We start from the raw sequence: 21168 nt of genomic DNA on the forward strand, positions 1-21168 counted from the left end.
CACGAGCGCATCAAGAGTGTGACATGTAGTCATGTTGTGACGTGACACACATGTCACGATTATCATGTTCGGATGTGTCAGTTACCTATGTCGTCCGTTCGCGTCACGTAATACCGAGTTTGTTACATTTGAAGGTAGCGAAACGGCCGCGAGCGCATCATAAGCGTAGCATGTAGTCACATTGTTACATGACACCCATCTCAGGTTCATCATGTTTGCACCAGTATTATAACTACGTCATCTATTCTTGTCCCGTAATACCAAATTTGTTGTAGGTGAAGCTGCGCAACTGCTGCCATTGCATTGTGAGCGTGGCATGTATTCATGCTGTTACATGGCGCGCATCTCATGATTATCCTGTTTGCACCAGTCACATACTTTCGTCTTTCATACACGTAATGTAACACCAAATTTAGTATATGTGACGCTAGTGAAACGTCCGCGAGCGCATCATGATTGTCGCATGTAGTCATGTTGTTACATGACTCCATATCATGATTTTCATGTTAGGCTCTGTCACTTGTGTTCGCCACGCAATTATGCCTGCCATACCATACCAGTTTTGGAACATGCCATGTGAACAAAACTACCGCAAGAGCTGCAGGACCATGAAATGTAAATTATGACATTTATGACATACATGCCAAACTTTTCACGTTATGACTAGTCAAATATGTTCTTCACACAGTCATGTTATGCCACGCTAAGTTTGGTATTGATATTATTATCGTTACGGCCAGGAGAGCTGAATGTCTTAGGCGGCTAGATAGATAAATTGATAGATAGATAGATATATAGATAGATAGATAGATAGATAGGCAGACTCAAAGTTACTGAAGTTCGTGAAGAAATGCTTCGCATTTAAAAAATGACGTGCCGACGGCGACAGCGTTCTTATCCCTAAAAGCGCATAATTTCATAAACTTCTGACCTTTGAAGTTTTCAGAGGCAAAACTTGATACGAAGCGACAAGCTTTTGTTGGGAAAGAAAGGGGGTTTGAGTGGTGAGAATCTTAAATGGAGAAGTGCACAGACAAGCAATGTCGATGGAAAACCATAGGTTCATAGGTATCCACCGGTCAACTAAGCGAAATCGTCAACAATACAAAAACCACTAACATCAACTATTATTATTATTTCAAAGGACATATACGCAACGCCATCTATTCAGTCATTCATAAACTATAGGTGGCTGCACACATACTGAATAGAAAGGCAGAAGGTAGTGACCCACATTCTAAGGAGCTTCGCCTATAAAAATCACACACGTTCTTTATCCCTATGCTAATCATGGAACAACTTGTAGGGCTGTGCTTTGCCAGAACTTTCACCCCTCATCTCGGTTACGAACAAAGAAAGGATCAACCATTTCCAAAGGCTAGAAGTGCTTCTTTACAAAACCTGCCAGAACGTGTAGCCATGAAGTACACTCCATAACATTAGCCTGGAAACTTCAGCTTAGAGGATGTTCACTGTGAATAAATTAGCTGCTCAAGACCATTAGCCGCTTTATTTTGAAAATGCAAGCTCCCGAATCTAACTGTTCGAGAAGTGGCAGGGCACCCTTTACCTTAGAAGACTTTTCAGACATTCGTGAAGTTATGTTCCATGAATTTTGCTATTAAACAACTCATGTTCCATGCGAACAAAACACCCTTCTTTGTCAGATATCAGGACGCGAAGGCGATTACCTAGCACCAGTCCACAAGGCCCTCAAGATTTTGCCCGGATCTTGGCCCCTGTACGTATAGTGAAGACCGGCTCTTTAATGCAATGGACATTTTCTGACTCTGGAACCTGGTAGGAAACCTCACGTACTAGAGCCACTTTTTCAACTGAAGTAAGGTGTAGTTCAAAACAGAACTTCGGGCCTAAATGACTGATACACGCGAAATGTTTAGGTACCCTAATGTACAGTAGAACAAAAAATCACAGCATATCGATGGAGTGAATGATGATGAGTAGGGTGAAGCATCTGTCTGCCTGTCTGTCTGTCTTTCTGTCTGTTCATCTATCTATCTATCTATCTATCTATCTATCTATCTATCTATCTATCTATCTATCTATCTATCTATCTATCTATCTATCTATCTATCTATCTATCTATCTATCTATCTATCTATCTATCTATCTATCTATCTATCTATCTATCTATCTATCTATCTATCTATCTATCTATCTATCTATCTATCTATCTATCTATCTATCTATCTATCTATCTATCTATCTATCTATCTATCTATCTATCTATCTATCTATCTATCTATCTATCTATCTATCTATCTATCTATCTATCTATCTATCTATCTATCGGCCTGCCTGCCTGTCTGTCTGCCTGCCTGCCTGTCTGTCTGTCTGTCTTTCTGTCTGTCTGTCTGTCTGTCTGTCTGTCTGTGTGTCCATCCGTCTGTCCCTTCATCCATCAACAATATGAAATCAACCGCCATCCATGATTGATATGAAATCAACCGCCATCCAACATCCATGATTGATTAATATGTGGGGTTTAACGTCCCAAAACCTCTATATGATTATGAGAGACGCCGTAGTGGAGGGCTCCGGAAATTTAGACCACCTGGGGTTCTTTAACGTGCGCCCAAATCTGAGCACACGGGCCTACAACGTTTCCGCCTCCATCGGAAACGCAGCCGCCGCGGCCGCCTGTCCATCCATCCGTCTGTCCATCAACTATGCGATAACCATAATGTCACCTAGTGATATTATTTCCCAGGATATAATACACACAATGCTATCTAGTGAGCAATAAATAAAACTAGCTAGGAGTGGCTACATTTCACTACTACTGCTAGTACAGAGGAGAGAACAACCAATACTCTGGGAAGTTCGCCCCTAATAACCGGCCCATCACTGGAAGATGGCTTTGGGAATAAAGATAGCGTGAGTAGCGCGGCTTTCCACAGCAACCCAGCCACATCATCTGTTGTCCTATTCCATTCGACAAGCGGACGGCGCATGAGACATTCAATCTATCTGTGAGTGGCTACAGGCATCGCTCAGTCGTAAAAGGAGGATGTGCCGCTTGTCGAGTTTTGATCGGCAGAGTCAAAGCCGTCACTTTCGTGCATGCAGGAAGAGAAAAAAATGGCCTCGTTTCTGCATGTTTGACTGCGAATGTCGTCGAAATACAACAGTCTTCCGTCTGGAGAGAGTGAATAAAATATTTATGATGTTCTGCGCGAGAAAGTCGGTGAATGGGATACTGGAAGCGTTACTTTTAAGTGCCTCGATTCCCGCAGCGGGTAGGGGCCATTACCGTATTGTCTTTGTAAAACGCAAGAAGGACCCTTGTTTTCGTGCATTGCGTTGCATTGTCATCTTAGCGTAATAAACGCTACGTTCGCTATAATTACTGAAGTATGACTTTTTTAGTATAAAAATACGCCACAGTATTTTGACGTGTTTACGTTCTGCATCAGATGTGCGCAAAATTTGCTACTTAATTGAACGCAAAATTATGAACGCAGAAACCAGACCAATATCAGTGGGTGCTGCGTATGTGATTAGAGTATAGAATTAAAAGCAAGCGAAATAAGAGCCAAAAAGACAAGCTGTTTCGGTTGACAAACACACAGTCAGGCAGGCCAAAATTTTTGCGGTGAAGTTTCTCAAAAAAGAGTATCATCTTCAAAAAAAAAGCAGGGAGCATGACATCACGCAACCAGCCTTGGCAAGGAGAATGTGCGTCAAGTCGTTTTCAAGCCAGCAATATTGACGGCCACACACGTGACCTTTTGCATCAAGGTCACGCAAGAAACGAGACTGGCCGATACTTCGGGTATGATGCCGGGTAGCTTTTAATCGAAACGCCCTCAGTCGGCACAGACCAGCTGGCACCCGCAGGATGTTCAAAAATAGAACGCCACCAAGAGTACGATGACTTACCGCACACTGACGTTTCTGGATCGGGACAGCGGGCTTCACTCGTGTGTGACGTAATGCTCCCTCTTTTATTTTCACTTGCTCCAATCTTTCTTGAGTACCTTCTTGTTCGCTGTGATGTTTTCGGTGGCAAACATGGGCAACGCCGTCTGTTTGTCTCAAAATCTGCTCAAGGGGCACGCTACCTCTCTACAGGGTACACTGTCCATGCATCTTTCCCTCCATTGCTGGATGTGTGGTTGGGCAGTCGAGCTGACAAAACCGCTGCGGTGATCAGACACAGGGACCAGTGAATGCGCAAAATCACAGAAGCGCTCGAAATAACACAAGCGAGAGAGAGATGCCTGAGCCAGCCTTCGGCTGCTCTCAAGACTGCTGAGGGGTTTTATATACAGCATACATGATTAGTTACTTTGTCAGAGTTGCCAGGAGAATAAACGTTTAATAACGAATGTATATACAGAGAGCCTTCGTTGGTTGGGGTCCTCAGCCCAGGGCTCCATTGGCTTTCACGAGCCTGCTGGACCAGCTTCTGCTGTCCCAGCCAGCGTAAGCTGAGCAGCGCAGACTACCAAGAGAAATTAATGGGGTCGGGGATCAGAGGAAAGCTTTGTGGAGCATAGCATTTCCACGAACAGTGGTGGCCTATTGGTACAGATCCACAGAAGGGGCTGTAGGAGGGCTGTAGTCGGATGAAAGTGATTTAGCATGTATAGGTAAAGATATCCACCCTGAGTGGCGGCCAAGTGGCAGCATCTGCTTAGTTAAGCGAATGATGAGCAGCAGGATATGTATAACGTCTCTGTCGATAGTACCCAGCTTAGCGTTGTAGTTCAGTGATTCAATTCGTGCCTCGTCTGGGTTGGGCAGCTCCTCTAATGGTACCCGGCTGGTCAGACCTCGGACAACTGCATGAACGCATTCATTAGCATAGAGAAAGGCTTGTGCAGGAGTCCAGACGATATGCGCCGAGCGCATTGTAGACAGTGAGACGGAAGAAAGGATTCTGTGTGTACGAGCCGTCACAATTCCTTGAGCGAAAGCACGGCAAGCAGCTTGTGAATCTGTTACAATAGTGACAGGGGAGTGACAATGTCGGGGCGTGAACAATGAACAATAGTGACAGGGGGTGACAATGTCGGGGCGTGAACAATGAACAATAGTGACAGGGGGTGACAATGTCGGAGCGTGAACAATGGCCAGAGCGAGAGCTCCTTTTTTGCGAAACTACTGTCCGTAGTGCGAAGTGTGGCAGATGCCATGAGGGTTAGTGTGCTGTCTATAATGACTTTACACATCGCTGGATTCTCTGGGTAACGTGCTGCATCAGTGTAGGGGAATTCTAAACCTGTGGTACCATCACCAATGACGCATGTCATAGCTTGAACTCGGGCGCTTCAACAATCAGCGTAGTGGTAAGGACTCATGTTGCGTGAAATCGGAGCCACTTTGATGGGAGAAGAGAAAATAGGGGTAAGTTTATGTTGTCGTACTTGTGTGGGTTATTCGGGAATGGGGCAGCCAAGATGAGACAGAATAGCGCAGCCCTGACGAGTCTGCCTGGGACGTTGGAGCTGACTGTTGTGCTGGTTTGAGAACAGTTCAGTTACGGTGTTTTGAACATTTATTTAAGGAGACATTGGGTAGATGTGTCTGGAGGCAAGCTGAGAGCCACCTTGACTGCTGTCTGTAGAAGGACGACCGTGCTTTTGGTTTAAGCTAGTGTGAGATTTGCAATTGGAAGGCGATAGGTAACTATGAGTGCCTGTAAAAAGTGGAGGACATGCTTCTAACAGAGGCATCTCCTGCGATTTTGATGCGGTGGATCATGCATGCAATTTGGCTTATCTGTTGATTCTGAAGGTGTGTAGTATGCGAGGCCTTGTCATCAGACAGAAGGTTGAGGCCTAAAATACGAAGTCGAGGTACCCGAGGGAGGGATAGGACGGCGATCAAGGAACAGTGATACCTATGGAGAATCATTCGATTTCTTAGCGTCTTCCTTTATGTACATATATCACACTTTTTCCATGAAACTTTCATTTGTAAGACAGCGCTCGTGTCGTGCTCTTCCTTGTTTCTCGTGTCCTTTTTTGCACTGACTGTCATGAGTACGTTCCAACAAGCCCATTTTGCTACGTTACATCTCCTACCTTGTTGTGGTCGTTGCGTGCAGGAATGAATGCAGCTGTGGACGCGTCCGAGGCCATAGCCGGCGAAAGAAAAATCTCGGCAAAGGGACGGAGGTGGGCTGGTTGGTACAGCTCGTGTCAACGCGGGGGAAGTTTCGCACTTGCACCTCACCGGAAGTGGACAGTAGGTTTTCCCGTAGCAGACCAGTACCGTGGAGGTGAGGTCACCGTAAAGCCGCAGACTGGAGGTCGACGCGGCAGCGATATGGTGGAGATTAACCCGGAGAGCATGGAGCAGGATGGCACGCCTCAGTGGTTGTGCGCTGATGAGCACCATCATCAAAAAGCAGTGGCGTATACTCAACTCCTTTCTATATGAAAAAAAAAATGCCAGGCCTCCAGAGAACACGCACCACAGTCACAGCGATAGCTAGAAGAGCGGCATTTCAGAGCATTTTCCAAACACTCATTCGGTAACTGCTGCAAATACACTTGCTTGATGTCAACTACGCCATTAATAACAAAAATTTTAGGGTAGCAGGCCAGCATTCACTATGCTAATTTTGTCATTCTTATAAGAAGCATGATATTCGCTAAGTATTGCGAGAATTTTTCTGCCCAATGTTCATGCAGTGGCTGACGACGATGAGGAATTATGCCTGAAGGGGCTATGTATCACAATAATAGGTGAACAGGAACAAGCTTTTGTAATGTGTTATAGCATTGGACAACCCACTCGTAATGCTATTCGCATTGTGTGACGACTGTTTGTTCTTTCGCTGTTTGAAAATGCTATATAAGTCGTAACAGCGCGATTTCTATTCTGACATCAAGCCTGTCTAAGGCAAGTTTGCCAACACATGGCTCAGTGGTAGAATGCTGGGCTGGAATCCAACAGACCTGGGTTTGAGCCCCACAGTGTCATTGGTACTAGTTTTTTTGGTTAATATCACTTGATGTGGTTACGGACACTGGCGGCGACAGCAGCGACGGCGGACAACTACAGCGCTGCGCGAGCCACGAGTTGTGATTTCGTAACAGTTTTCGTTCTAATAAAGCTGCAGCTTACATTACTGAAATATGTCACGACGAAAAGACCCTTCACACCTGCGGTGTCATTGCTAATGCTTTCAGCCGGTATTTTTCTAGTATCAGGGCTAAATCTGGGCAATCATGCCTTAACGACAAGCAGCGTCTATTGATATTTCTGATTTTTTTAAACCTGCCCCACTCAAGTTCGCGACACTATCTTAAGTTTAAAACAACTAGCACTGGACTTGACGACATATCTGCCAGACACACAAAGGACAATATATGTCAATGCCCTACTTTTGCCCATATCGTTAACTTGATCTTTAAACATTCTATCTTTCCTTCTGGACAAAAGAAAAGCAAAGTAGCGCCTGTTCGTATTAAAGGTGATAAATCAGTCATAAACAAGTACAGGCCCATCGCTATTATTCCTAATTTGAGTAAGGTTGTGGAAACATTACTTTCCAGCCATCTTCCAAAATACCTCGACAAATTTTGGCTCTTATCGACCCATCAATTTCAATTTCATCAAGGGCTTTCCACCAATCTAGCGCTAGTTGCTCCTACTGAAAGTGTCAGAAACACAATTGATGACGGAAAGTTCCTAGGATCAGTCTTCATTGACTTCAGTCAAGCCTTTGATTCTATCAATCATGTTATTCTCCTGGACAAGCATTCTTCCTATGGCATAACTAGCCCATCACGAGAATTCAATTCTAGTTCCTACTGAACTTTACTCAAGCTGTATTCATTTCAGTCGTGCTGTAGGGCTCCATAACTACCAATATAGAATCCCACAAAGATCAATAATAGGCCCTCTTATATTCCTCATTTACATAAATGACCTGACAGAGTGTTTATACCCTCACACAGAATTCTTGCTTTATGCAGATGACACCACCATACTCACTGTTCACGACTGCATTCTTACCTTGAACTCCCAGCTAAACAGCGATCAGAAAAGTTCCTTCGAACTGCAGCGAGGTCATGAACCAAGCCGCGCGAGGCTTGAGAGACCACACCACTTCCGATACCCTCCCTTATCCCAGCCAGAGGGACACGCCATACTCGTATAACAAAGTCACTAAACAGACCCCAAGCAGTCTCCCGTAGGTTGCTCCAGACGAGATCGTATCCAAGTCCTTCGTTTCGCCACAAAATGTACCGTGATGTCTTCCCTAACGTGCTGTGCTCGGCATGTGTCGAGAAAGCCACATCAGAGGATATCCTCAGCACACGCCAAGCCATAGACGCGAGCTTCACTTCGGAGGAGTAGGAGGTGCTTTCATATTAGCAGCCCCTCCCCAATGATCAGCTCACTGCTGCCCAGCGGGCACGTGAGGTGACCGGCAGTCTCCGCTTGCTGGTCTCTACAAGAGATTGAGCAGGCTGTACGAACTGAAGTCGCGTTCTACATGACAATATAATGTTATTTTCCCTTCTTCGTTTCAGAAACGAAGGAGTATTTGCGAGATGAGGCCGCAAACGTAAAGGGTATATATCCCGCGAGTGGTTTACGTTTCGTAAAGTTTCGCGTTTCGTAAAGGCCTAAGCAGCGCACATTCCTCTCAATATCTAATAACACGGTAACGTCACGAAGTATACGTACAAAATAATGGCTCCTACTACGCGTTCCTAAACAGATAGAAATTGATTCTAATGGCGGGAAAAGAGAAGTCTTCTCGGAAAGGGTCCATATTGCTATATGACAAATCACTTATTGCCGTTAAGCTTGTAGAGGCGAAAGAAGAGAGACGTGAGACGACGTCGAAGGCGGCCGACGGGGCCGTGCTGATCTCGCCACTTTATTCCAGGCCTGAAACGGAGCCGCGGTGGCTGTCCACGTCCGACGCGCCAGGTGCGTGAGCTCGTTCTAATCCTCGCGCAGCTCGAGCTAGCATCAGCTGCGCGAGAGGCGCGGCGCGGTGATCCAGAAATGATGATGGTGATGATGGCAGTACAGGGCTCCCCCCCTAGCGCTTTGCGCGATTTGAAGGCATATGAAAAAAGAAAGAGAGTGACAAATGCTATATACATAAACGACAATTCATAAAGTGTTCATTTGGAAAGTCCAGGTTGTCAACGTTGATTGGCCATCGGTAAGCAGCGGGTCTCTGGCGGGCGACACTGGGAGAAGCGCAAGGGACGAAGGAGGAAGTGCCGGGTCACTGTGGTAGCCGACAAGCGGGTCTCACGGTGACCTGGTCGGGCAGGCCGAGAGTGGACCGTGTGTCGCGAGGTCATGACAGAATGGTGGGTGACAATGTTGGCGCTGGGTGCAGAGGACACTATACTGCCGCCTGTCGAGATTAGAGGTCCCGACAGGGCCCCATGATGGTGGTGGTGGTGGTGGTGGTGATGGTGGTCATGCGCCAGTATCTGCGGCTGGGTGAACGTCGGTATCTGCACCAGGGATTAGTGCTGGTCTGTCTGGAACGCACCCAGTATGGGCTGGGCCAGCATGGTCTGCGTGGGCAGCATGGCCTGCAGCTGTTGCAGCGTCAGTGGCTGTCCCGGTACTATGGCAAACGAGGGGGGCGACATCATGCGTGGCAGTGCCAGAAAGATGTTGGGCCTTGGCCCCAGGTTCTGTGGGATGACAAGCGTCGGGGTGCCAGGTGGTCCTGGATGTCCCCCATGGGGCCTGGGCCCCGTCTGAGGTCCCAGGGTCAGGCCCGTGGCATGGGGTGGCCGCAGGGCCAGCTGGACCCCCTGTATCTGTCCCAGAGAGCTCTGGGTCTGCCCCGATGCGCCTTGTATCAGAATCGGGCTGTGGCCCAGGCCCGGAATGTACTGGTTCAGCAGGAAAGTGCCCTGCGCAGGTCCAGCCGGAAACATGCCCGGCTGCACTGCCGCGGAGTTTCCGATGAGCAGCGGACTCCCCATGTTGAGCCCCATCGCGGCTCCGCGCTGCACCATGGTCGCAGGCTGCGGCGCCGGTACAGGCGCGGGCCGCGGTGTGGCCTTGTGCTGGGCCGCCCGGGGAGACTGGGACCGGGTGGTCGCCGCTGCCGGAGGCGTGGTCATGTTTGCGCTGCCGCTCGACAGCTTGGGCAGGATCTGTGGCTGTTTCGGCTGGATGAGCCGGGGGGCACCAGAGGTGTGAGGACTGGGGCTGGCCGAAACCACCTGTGCGACGCCGGGTCTCGACGCAGGTGCCTGCTGCGGCGCCACGGGCAGAGGGGCGACGGTGGCAGTTGCTTTGGTGGTTGCCGGTGTCGACGCCGACGATGAGGGCAGGCTCTGGCTCCGCGAAGGCACGGCGCTGGGGCCCGTCGTAGACCACGAAACACAGACAGGGACAGGGGCGGGGAGCGGGGACGCCGAGTGTGGTCGGCTGCTGGCCGGGTAGGTGCGAGTGGAATGTGGCGAGGCACCCGGCAGGCCATTGCTGGCACCAGTGGCAGGTGGTGGAGCGGCAGGGGGCACCGTCGAGGAGCTGACCAGCAGCTGCGGTGAGGAGGAGGCCGAGACGTCTGAGCTGGTGGTCGCGGAAACGGCGAGGGCCACGGTGTCGCGTGCCGTCGCTTTCGTGGAAAACGTGCAGGTAGCAGGTACGTGTGATAAAGCTCTGCACTGGGGCTCTGAGAGAATGTACCTCTCGGAGGGAAGGTCAGTCGCAGTGGGGAAGTCTTCTACCTCGCGGTCGTGATCAGGTGCAGGAGTGGATGTTTCTGCGACCGGATCAGGTGTAGAAGTAGTCGAAGCCGGGGTACCGAGGTAGCGGTCAATGGAGGGCTGCGGACCGGTTCGTACCTTGCTCTGCGACGTCGGGGAAACCTGCCTGGTGCGGGTAAACGGAAGCGGACGGTATGTGTTGCCGCTGCGGGCGAGCACCGCAGTGCAGAGGGCATCGTAAGGCTGCGGGCTGGTGCTTGAAGTGGCAGCGAGATGGCGCAACTCTACCGGAAGGGCGTCGAGAAGAATGGCGTGCATCAGCAGCTGGTCCGTGATGCCATTCACCGCAAGAACGGCGTCGAGCTGCATAAACCATACCTTGGGGTAGGTCGATTGGAACGGCGGCACTGGCGGGCAGAGTTGCGGGAACATGGCAGCGGGCCGTTCGGCGAAGGGCGTGTTCTCCGGGTCACCAATGTAGAGGCGAGAGAAGAGAGACGTGAGACGACGTCGAAGGCGGCCGACGGGGCCGTGCTGATCTCGCCACTTTATTCCAGGCCTGAAGCGGAGCCGCGGTGGCTGTCCACGTCCGACGTGCCAGGTACGTTAGCTCGTTCTAATCCTCGCGCAGCTCGAGCTAGCATCAGCTGCGTGAGAAGCGCGGCGCGGTGATCCAGAAATGATGATGGTGATGATGGCACTACAAGCTAATGGTCTAGGGAGTATCAGTTATTTAAGTACGGCGCGAACGCGTACGCATGCACGTGGCCGAAGCATCTTTGAGGGGTACTTTTCTGTTTATTCCTGCTGCAGGTTTTTTGCGCTCGACAACGCCACCCCCGTTACTACCAATGAGCTTCACTTGAAACACACGCAAAAAAACATATATCTTTGCATTTCCGTGCATTTAGACAACACTATTGCCGTGAAAGCGTGAATGTGCGGGTTACAAAACTATTTGCTCTTAAATTACTCAGTTGGTTAGAACGACACATGGCATTCATAATTCCCTCTGTCACCTCTTCCGAAATGCCACGATAGTGAGACCCAGTGATTTTCAACGCAAATGATGGCCAAGACGCCGAAGACTGGCTGTCTTAGTATCAAGCGGTAAGCGCCCACAATAAATGGGATGACACAGACAAGCTCGCTTACCTTAATTTATATCTCGCCGGTATGGTAGAACTGTGGTTTAACAACCACAATGTGGAAATACGTTCTTGGTCAACCTTCAAGATGCGCTTTGCAGAAGTCTTTGGCCGACCCGATGTTCGCAAGCTCCGCTCAGGACAGAGCTTGCGCTGTTGCCCACAGCCCTCTGGCGAGACCTTTCCCTCGTATATTGAGGATCTTCTGGACCTCTCCCATCGTATCGATTCCGACATGTCCGACACTGACAAAATACGGCACATCATGAAAGGTATCGAGGACGACGGGTTTCGCATGCTCGTTGCAAAAAACTCGCGAACTGTCGCCCAGCTTATTCAGCACTGTCAAAGTTTCGACGAGCTGCGGAGAGAGCACATTTCTACTCGACGTCCAGTCCTCGACGTCCAGTCCTCGACACGATCTCTACACCTGCGTTAAACATTGGCGCTGTTTCCTTTGAACAAACCACGTTAATGCAGCAAATTCAGCAGTTAGTTCAAAAAGAAGTGTCGTGCCAATCGTCGCTTGTGCCGTATGTCCCAACCAGTGCGCACACGCTGAACCCAACGCTACGTAAGGCAATCGAAAAGCAAGTTTCTGACGCCCTGTTTCCCATATACCATCCTTCGCATATATCTCCGCCCCTCTCACTTAGAGTGAGGCTGCTAGACGATCGCTGCTGTCGCTACCAACCATCACGGATCTTGCTCGACAGCCCCGTTCCCTCTACGCAGCAAGTCCATCTATCGGTTCTTACCCACCTTCTGTACGCCACCCCACATCACCATCAACTAACCCTTGGCGTATTCCGGACAACAGGCCACTTTGCTATTTCTGCCATCTCCTCGGTCATGTAGCACGCTACTGCCGTCGTAGGGATTAAAACCCAATGCTGGTGAGACGACTTACGACTCCTATTGTCCAGATCCACCACAGTCGTCATCGTTCCCCTTCCGCGCCGGATAAGTCGCCGCCACGTCGCTGCGGCTTCGACAGGGATCGGTCGCCATCATCACGGCGCCGTTCTATTTCTCCGATGCTTCCTCGATCACCACCCGCCCAAATGGAAAACTGACCATCAAAGTTCCCGAGGCAATAGGTGCACACCCATTGAAACCTTCAAGGCCTCCGTTTTTGCCTGCTAATGAAATAACTGTGCATATTGATGGTGTACCTGCGAAAGCGCTCGTTGGTACTGGTACTGCCATGTCTGTGCTAAGTGATGAACTGTGCCGCAAGTTGAAGAAGCTTTCGCTGCCGCTTTCCGGTGTCTCTCTCCACACGTCTAGTGCGCCTCACATCCAATCTTCTGCGGCCTGCACTGCTCGACTGGTCATCCAAAATATTTTGTATGTAGTCGCATTCGTTGTGTTTTCTCCATGTTCACACGATATCATCTTAGGCTGGGACTTCCGCTGCACTCATCATGCCGTCGTTCGCTGTGCGCATGACAAACTAGAGTTGTCGACGATGTGTGAACTGCCCCTGTGTGAAGCGCCGACGTCTGAAAGACCCTATCTTCTCAAGTCACCGTGGCCACGGACACTCAAATTCCTCATCTATCCTGTGTTTTAGTGCCACTCTTCTGGGACGACGCACCCTCTGTCACCACCCTCGTTATCCCCTCCGACGCCTTCGGCTCTCGCAAAAGCTTCCCTCTCCCGTTCGCAGTTGTCACCGTAGAAACTCACGTGGCTCCATTTATATAAAGAACTCGCTTCCTTCCCCAGCCATAGTATTCCGTGGCGAAGTCCTCGGTCACCTTGAGGAAATTGATTCTGTTTCATCCAGTCACCTACGTGATGACTTGCCATCATCTCAATTAAGAACCATTACCTCTGATACCGCTCCCACTTCATCACCAGAGGCTTTTAAATGCGAAGCACTTCGGTGACTTTGAGCGTATCCATCCATCCATCCATCCATCCATCCATCCATCCATCCATCCATCCATCCATCCATCCATCCATCCATCCATCCATTCATGCATCCATCCATCCATCCGTCCGTCTGTCCGTCCGTCCACCCACCCAACCACCCACCCACCCACCCACCCACTCACCCATCCATCCATCCATCCGCCCGCCCGCCCGCCCGCCCGCTTGCATCCGTCCGTCCGTCCGTCCGTCCGTCCGTCCGTCCGTCCGTCCGTCCGTCCATCCATCCATCCATCCATCCATCCATCCATCCATCCATCCATCCATCCAACCATCCATCCATCCATCCATCCATCCATCCATCCATCCATCCATCCATCCATCCATCCATCCATCCATCCATCCATTCATCCATCCATCCATCCATCCATCCATCCATCCATCCATCCATCCATCTGTAGCGCCTCAATGCGCCGCTCGTCAAGGAAGAAGGTGGGCTCGACAGCTGTGCTACAGCACAGAGCAGTAACCCGCTTACCTTTGCCATGCAGGTATTCACGCTTGCTATCTCGCGCGTGCTGTTGCCTGCCTTATCGTTCGCCACCACCGAGACAGCGTCGACATGCCGGTTCCAAGGAAATGGCTGAGAAACTCAAGCCTTCTACCGAACAACGCCCGTTACCCAACCGGAAGCCAGCACCTCAACCGACCAGATGGCGCTAACCCTGGAACACTCGGTCCTCACTTCACCGTGGGAGACCGAATCGCCTAGAACATCAACCTGTTTGTCGCCTACAAAAGAGCTGTGATCTACCGCGGCGCTTCGTGGGCTCGACAGCTGTGCTACAGCACAGAGCAGTAACCCGCTTATCTTTGCCATGCAGGTATTCACGCTTGCTATCTCGCGCGTGCTGTTGCCTGCCTTATCGTTCGCCACCACCGAGACAGCGTCGACATGACAGTTCCAAGGAAATGGCTGGGAAACTCAAGCCTTCTACTGAACAACGCCCCTTACCCAACCGGAAGCCAGCACCTCAACCGACCAGATGGCGCTAACCCTGGAACACTCGGTCCTCACTTCACGGTGGGAGACCGCATCGCCTGGAACATCAACCTGTTTGTCGCCTACAAAAGAGCCGCGATCTACCGCGGTGCTTCATGGGATCGACAGCTGTGCTACAGCACAGAGCAGTAACCCGCTTACCTTCGCCATGCAGGTTAGTAAACCGTACGCTCTGTTCTCAAAGAAATCAAGCAACTACTTTTTGCTACAGCTGCCGAGCCCACGGTGCTGCTTTTTAATCGTTGTTGAGTGTGCAGACGTCATTCGTTCCTTGCTCATGTTATCGGGCGACGTCGAGCCAAATCTGGGTCCTAACACAACAGCTATACTCGACGAATTGCATAAAATATCAGCTGGTCAGTCCAAACTAATTTCAGAAGTAAGTGACCTGAAAGACCAACTTCTAACCACGAATCAAACTATCGCCCAGTGGAGTCAGCGGATAAATGATGTTGAAAAACATTGTCAGAGCCTTATTTTGCTTCGCACAGAAATAGACAACATAAAGTCCAACACTGCCCAGACAGCTCGCCACGTATTCAAACTCGAGACACATCTTGACGATGCCAAAAATCGATCCCGGTGAAACAACTTGGTATTTTATGGCCTGCCCGAGCCTAGTAATTCAGAAAGTTACACCAAAACCGAAGAATTGGTTATACAGCACTGTCATGACCACCTTGGCCTTACAATAAATCCAAAAGAAATTGAAAGGGTTCAACGCCTAGGCCGTCACCCTATCGAGCGCGGTCGCCTCATCATCGTTAAGTTTAGATTCTACTAAACGAAAGAAGCTGTTCTTTCTAATGCTCAAAAATTAAAAGGGACTATTTACAGTATCGCACAGGACTTCTCCCGCTCGGTCAGAAACACTCGTAAGCATTTGGTTGCTTTTGCCAAAACAATCTGATTGCTTTCAACTGTCTTACAAAACACTTTCTATTGGCTCAAAGAAATATATTTATGATGAAGTCTCGCAATCTGTCAGAAAATTCAAATAGCAATAAACGGGCTGTAAAAGAAAAAAAACCCATCATAGCAAAGTTCCTCGGGCTAACCTTACATTGTCTATAATATTTACTAATATTTGCAGCTTCTTGCCGAAACGTCAGCTTGTATCAAATGTTGTCTTATCATCTACCAGCAATGCGCTCATATTAACTGAAACGTGGCTGCATAGCAACATCAGTGACGATGAAGTTCTAGCCGACGTGCCTAACGTCCATATTTATCGCAAAGATCGCACAGATGGACGTGGGGGTGGGGTCCTTGTGGCAGTGAATCAGCAGCTATCATCTTCAGTATTACACATCGATTTGGACATTGAAATATTATAGATCATCTGCCGCACGGTACCGCGAACCGTACTTTTAGGCGTTTGCTATAGGCCGCCCCAAAGTAACCCCGATTTCCCGTGCAAACTGAACAGCATTCTAAACACTCTTACAAGAGTGCATCCAAATGCTGACATCGTTCTCTTCGGAGATTTCAATTATCTTCGCATTGACTGGCATAACTACACAACTTTTAGCCCAGAAGCAACTAACTTTGTTGATGTGTGCCTGAACTTCAACCTTTCGCAGTTGATAACTGAACCAACGCGTGTCGCACAGAGCTCGTCAAACACCCTAGATTTGATACTAACAAACAACTCCGACTCTATGACATCCCTAACACACTTAAGGGAAATAAGCGACCACAAGGTTGTTCATGCAACCTTTAACTTTGCCCCGTTAGTATGTGAAACTTACAAAAATACAATTCGACTTTATGATAAGGCCAATTATGAAGCTATCAACAGCGAGCTAACCCGCTTTTTCGCGGTATTTGAGACGCAATTTAGTAATAATCCACTGCAAGAAAACTGGTTGCTTTTCAAGAGCAAAGTGCTAGAGCTAATTGAGAAGTATATTTCGGTATGTAGTTTCCGTGCTAACAAAAATAAACCATGGTTCAACAAATCACTGAGGCGACTAGAAAATAAGAAAAAAAGATATTTCCGACCTGCTAAACAGAGCAACAACCCACTTCTGTGGGATAAGTACTACTCAGCGCAAACCAAATACCTCACAGCAATACACAACGCTAACTACAAGTTTTTTCACAATGACCTTTCTTGTATGCTAACACAAAATCCTAAGCAATTTTGGCGGGTGATTAACCCAGAACAAAAACACACGATAACACTAGCTAATGAAAACAATGATGTTATAAGTAACGCAGAATGTGCGGACGTATTTAACACCGCCTTCGCAAGTGTATTTACTAATGACCATGCCATGCCTCCGATTGTACTAAGATCTCGGTGTATTACCAGCGAAATACCAATGCATGACATTGTATTTTTCATTGATGGCATAATATCTTGCATAGAAAGTCTCAAGTTAACATCATCAGCTGGTTTTGACGAAAGTAATTTGAAGTTTTTACTTAATACTAAGAACATTTCGGCTGCTTTCTTGTGTCTTTTGTTTTCTCAATCCCTTTCAACAGGTCACTTGCCCGATGACTGGAAAGTGGGAAAGGTCGTTCCCATCCATAAATCTGGCAGTAAGCAGTCACCATTAAATTATCGTCCATTCTCGTTAACAAGTATACCATGCAAAATCATCGAACATGTAAATTATTCACAAATCATGACCTTTCTAGACTTAAATGATTTTTTAAATCCTTCACAGCACGGTTTTCGCAAAGGTCTATCCTGTGAAACTCAGCTAGCTAACTTCCTTCATGATTTACACTTAAACTTAAACTGTAACCAGCAAACTGATGCCATCTTTTCAGATTTCGCTAAAGCGTTCAATAAAGTGTCTCATCAGCTCCTTCTTTTTAAACTTTCTAGCTTAAAAGTTAACCCTAACGTTCCTAATTGGATTGCAGCATTTCTGAGGAATCGCTCCCAATCAGTTTTTTTAATGAGTGTGTTTCTAACCCTCTTCCAGTTACGTCCGGTGTTCCCCAAGGTTCGGTGTTAGGTCCTCTACTGTTCCTAATATACATTAACGACTTACCTTTGTACGTTTCATGTCAAATTCGCATGTTCGCCGATGATTGCGTCATTTATCGTACTATTACTAATCCATCTGAGCAGCAAGCACTTCAACATGATCTTAACTCTATTCAAGCCTGGTGTGACCATTGGCTCATGACACTTAACCCAACTAAATGCAAATCATTATCTTTCTCACGTCGTGAAAACCTTTTAACTTTTCTTTACACACTCAGTAATGTTGAATTGGACAGAGTCGAATCTTATAAGTATCTAGGTGTAACATTGTCATATGATCTAACGGGGGGTGCGCATGTCACTAACATAATAGCGGGTGCTAACAAATCACTTGGATTTCTGAAACGTCATTTATGCCACGCTCCCAAACACCTGAAACATTTAGCCTACCAATCTATTATCAGGCCAAAGCTTGAGAATGCGGCTGTCATTTGGAGCCCGCCTCAGGCTTACTTAACAAATTCACTTGAGGCACTGCAGAACCGCGCGGTACGATTTATTCATTCATCATATTCATATCATGTCAGTGTGTCATCATTGAAAGATGAATCATCTCTATTAACTCTTGCACCTCGTCGTCGCATTGCCACCCTAGCTCTGTTCCATAAGTTCTATTACAGCTCACGTGACCGACCGGACTTTATCACCACTCCAGCCCACGTATCTCATCGCACCGGTCATGCCCTACAAGTCACCCGTCCACGCAGCCACACCAAGACATTTTCTGCCTCCTTCTTTCCACGGGTATCATCTGAATAGAACGACCTTTCCCACAGCACTGCCGCCATTAACTGCCCGAGTTTATTTTTACAAAATGTAACACATTGTCTGTCTCGCAATTAACATACATGGTTAGCATTTTCTTTTTTGTATAACTTCTCTACATCTACCCTTTATGTAACACCCCCTAGTGGGGTCTTTAAGGTAATAAAGTGAAATGAAATGAAAGAAGTTGGCATTTGGGCCGCGCGGCGGGTGCAGCGCGATAATAAAAAAATCAGTTCGAAAACTGAACGCTGTCAGGGCTGGATCTTTCCCGGGTTAGCTCCGACAGTTAATAGTGACCCGATAAAAACACACAGCCCCGATCATCCCGCATAGATCCCGCCGGCTCTGCCACCAATTCTACCGGTCCTGACGCCCAAGAAGACGCCAGACCTAGCGGTGCTGCAGTCGCTGCGATTCAACATGTCAACCTGCCACCATTTTGGCCCAACAGCCCCAGCACATGGTTTCTGCAGGTCGAGGCGCACTTCCGTCTAGGGCAAATCACCAGCCAACAGACCAGGCACTGGCATCTGGTATCCTGCTTACCTCTGGGCGTAGCCGACGACTTAGCTGATATTTTAGCGTCGCCGCACCCGAGCCATCCCTACGACACGTTGAAGGCAGCTATCATTTCCCGCAAGTCTGAGTCCGAACACAGCAGACTCCAACAGCTCATCACGGCTACAGAGCTCGGTGACCGTCGCCCATCACAGCTCCTGCGACGCATGTGCCAGCTCCTTGGCGGCCCCTCCGCCCCTCAAGAGGAGAAGCTGTTACGTGAGTTGTTCCTCCAGCGCTTACCGCAGAGCATGGTCCCGGTCCTCGTAGCTGCAGGAGATGTCCCAGTAGAAACACTCGCTGAAATGGCTGACCGAGTGGCGGACTACTCGCGGGCACATAGCCTCAACGCCGTTACCACACCGCCACCAGCCACCGCTGCAGACCCGGCGCTCGCGAGCATCGAGAACCGTTCGGACACCCTTATCAGGCCCCTCGATGACTTTGTACCTGCGCATCGTCGACCGTCATCCAGGTTCCAGATACACAGTCGCTCCTCGACGCCCCCACGTTCTCCGGAACTTCGGCCGCCCGACGCGCCACGGGACGTTTCATCCTCAACCGTGTGCTGGTATCACCGCCGATTTGGTGCCTCTGCTCGCAAGTGCACTCGCCCGTGCTCCTGGTCGGGAAATGCGACGACCGGCAACTGATGGTGGCAAGTGGTACTGGTCGAAAGCCATGCCTCCTTTTCTATGTTTCTGATAAGATCACTGGCGCTTGCTATCTAGTCGACACAGGAGCCCAGGTTAGCGTCATCCCGGCCTCGTGTTCAGATGCTGTCGCAACGAACAGACCTGCCCACTCCAAGCGATCAACAATTCCGCCATTCGCACATATGGCCAACGCTCTCTTACACTTGACCTTGGACTACGCCGCATGTACCGCTGAATTTTCATCCTCGCTGACGTCTCGCAAGCTGTTCTTGGAGCGGACTTCCTCAGTTTTTTCAACCTTACTGTGGACATGCATGCTCATCGCCTCATTGATCTCAACACCCGCCTCTCCATCATCGGTGTACTCTGTACTTCCTCGCCAACGGGACTGCGAGCTCTCACACCTGATTCGCCGTATACAAAAATACTCGACGACTTTTCCAGCATCACGAAGCCGCACACCAGAGTGTCACCGGTGAAGCATTCCATCACTCACCACATTGTGACCACTGGACCTCCCGTTTTTTACACGACCCCGTCGACTATCCGGAGAACGCCTCGCCATCGCCCGCCGTGAGTTTGAGCACATACTTGAACTCGGCATTGTGCGGCCTTCCTCCAGCAACTGGGCGTCGCCACTCCACATGGTGCCGAAGAAAGATCCTGGCGACTGGAGACCATGTGGGGGATTACCGCGCTCTCAATGCCCACACCTTACCAGACCGCTATCCACTTCCTCACATACAGGATTTCACATCAAATTTGGCTGGGTGCACAATCTTCTCTAAGATTGACTTAGTGAAGGCTTACCATCAGATTCCTGTAGAACCCGCCGACATTCCAAAGACGGCCATCACCACCCCATTCAGGCTGTTTGAATATGTGAGGATGCCTTTTGGATTCCGCAACTCTGCACAGACTTTTCAGCGCACTATCAACGAGGTCACGCGAGGTCTCGATTTCGTATTTGCCTACCTTGATGACCTCCTTGTAGCAAACTCACCCGGCCCTGAGCATGAAGCCCACTTGCGCACCCTGTTTCACCACCTGGACGATTCATCATCATCATCATCATGAGCCTGACTACGTCCACTGCAGGACAAAGGCCTCTCCCATGTTACGCCAGTTAACCCGGTCCTGTGCTTGCTGCTGCCAATTTATACCCGCAAACTTCTTAATCTCATCTGCCCACCTAACCTTCTGTCTCCCCCTAACCCGCATCCCTTCTCTGGGAATCCAGTCAGTTACCCTTAATGACCAGCGGTTATCCTGTCTACGCGCTACATGCCCTGCCCATGTCCATTTCTTCTTCTTGATTTCAGCTATGATATCCTTAACCCCCGTTTGTTCCCTAATCCACTCTGCTCTCTTCTTGTCTCTTAAGGTTACACCTACCATTTTTCTTTCC

The sequence above is a fragment of the Rhipicephalus microplus genome, chromosome 1 (assembly GCF_043290135.1).
Source record: "Rhipicephalus microplus isolate Deutch F79 chromosome 1, USDA_Rmic, whole genome shotgun sequence".
NCBI classification, from domain to species: Eukaryota; Metazoa; Arthropoda; class Arachnida; order Ixodida; family Ixodidae; genus Rhipicephalus; species Rhipicephalus microplus.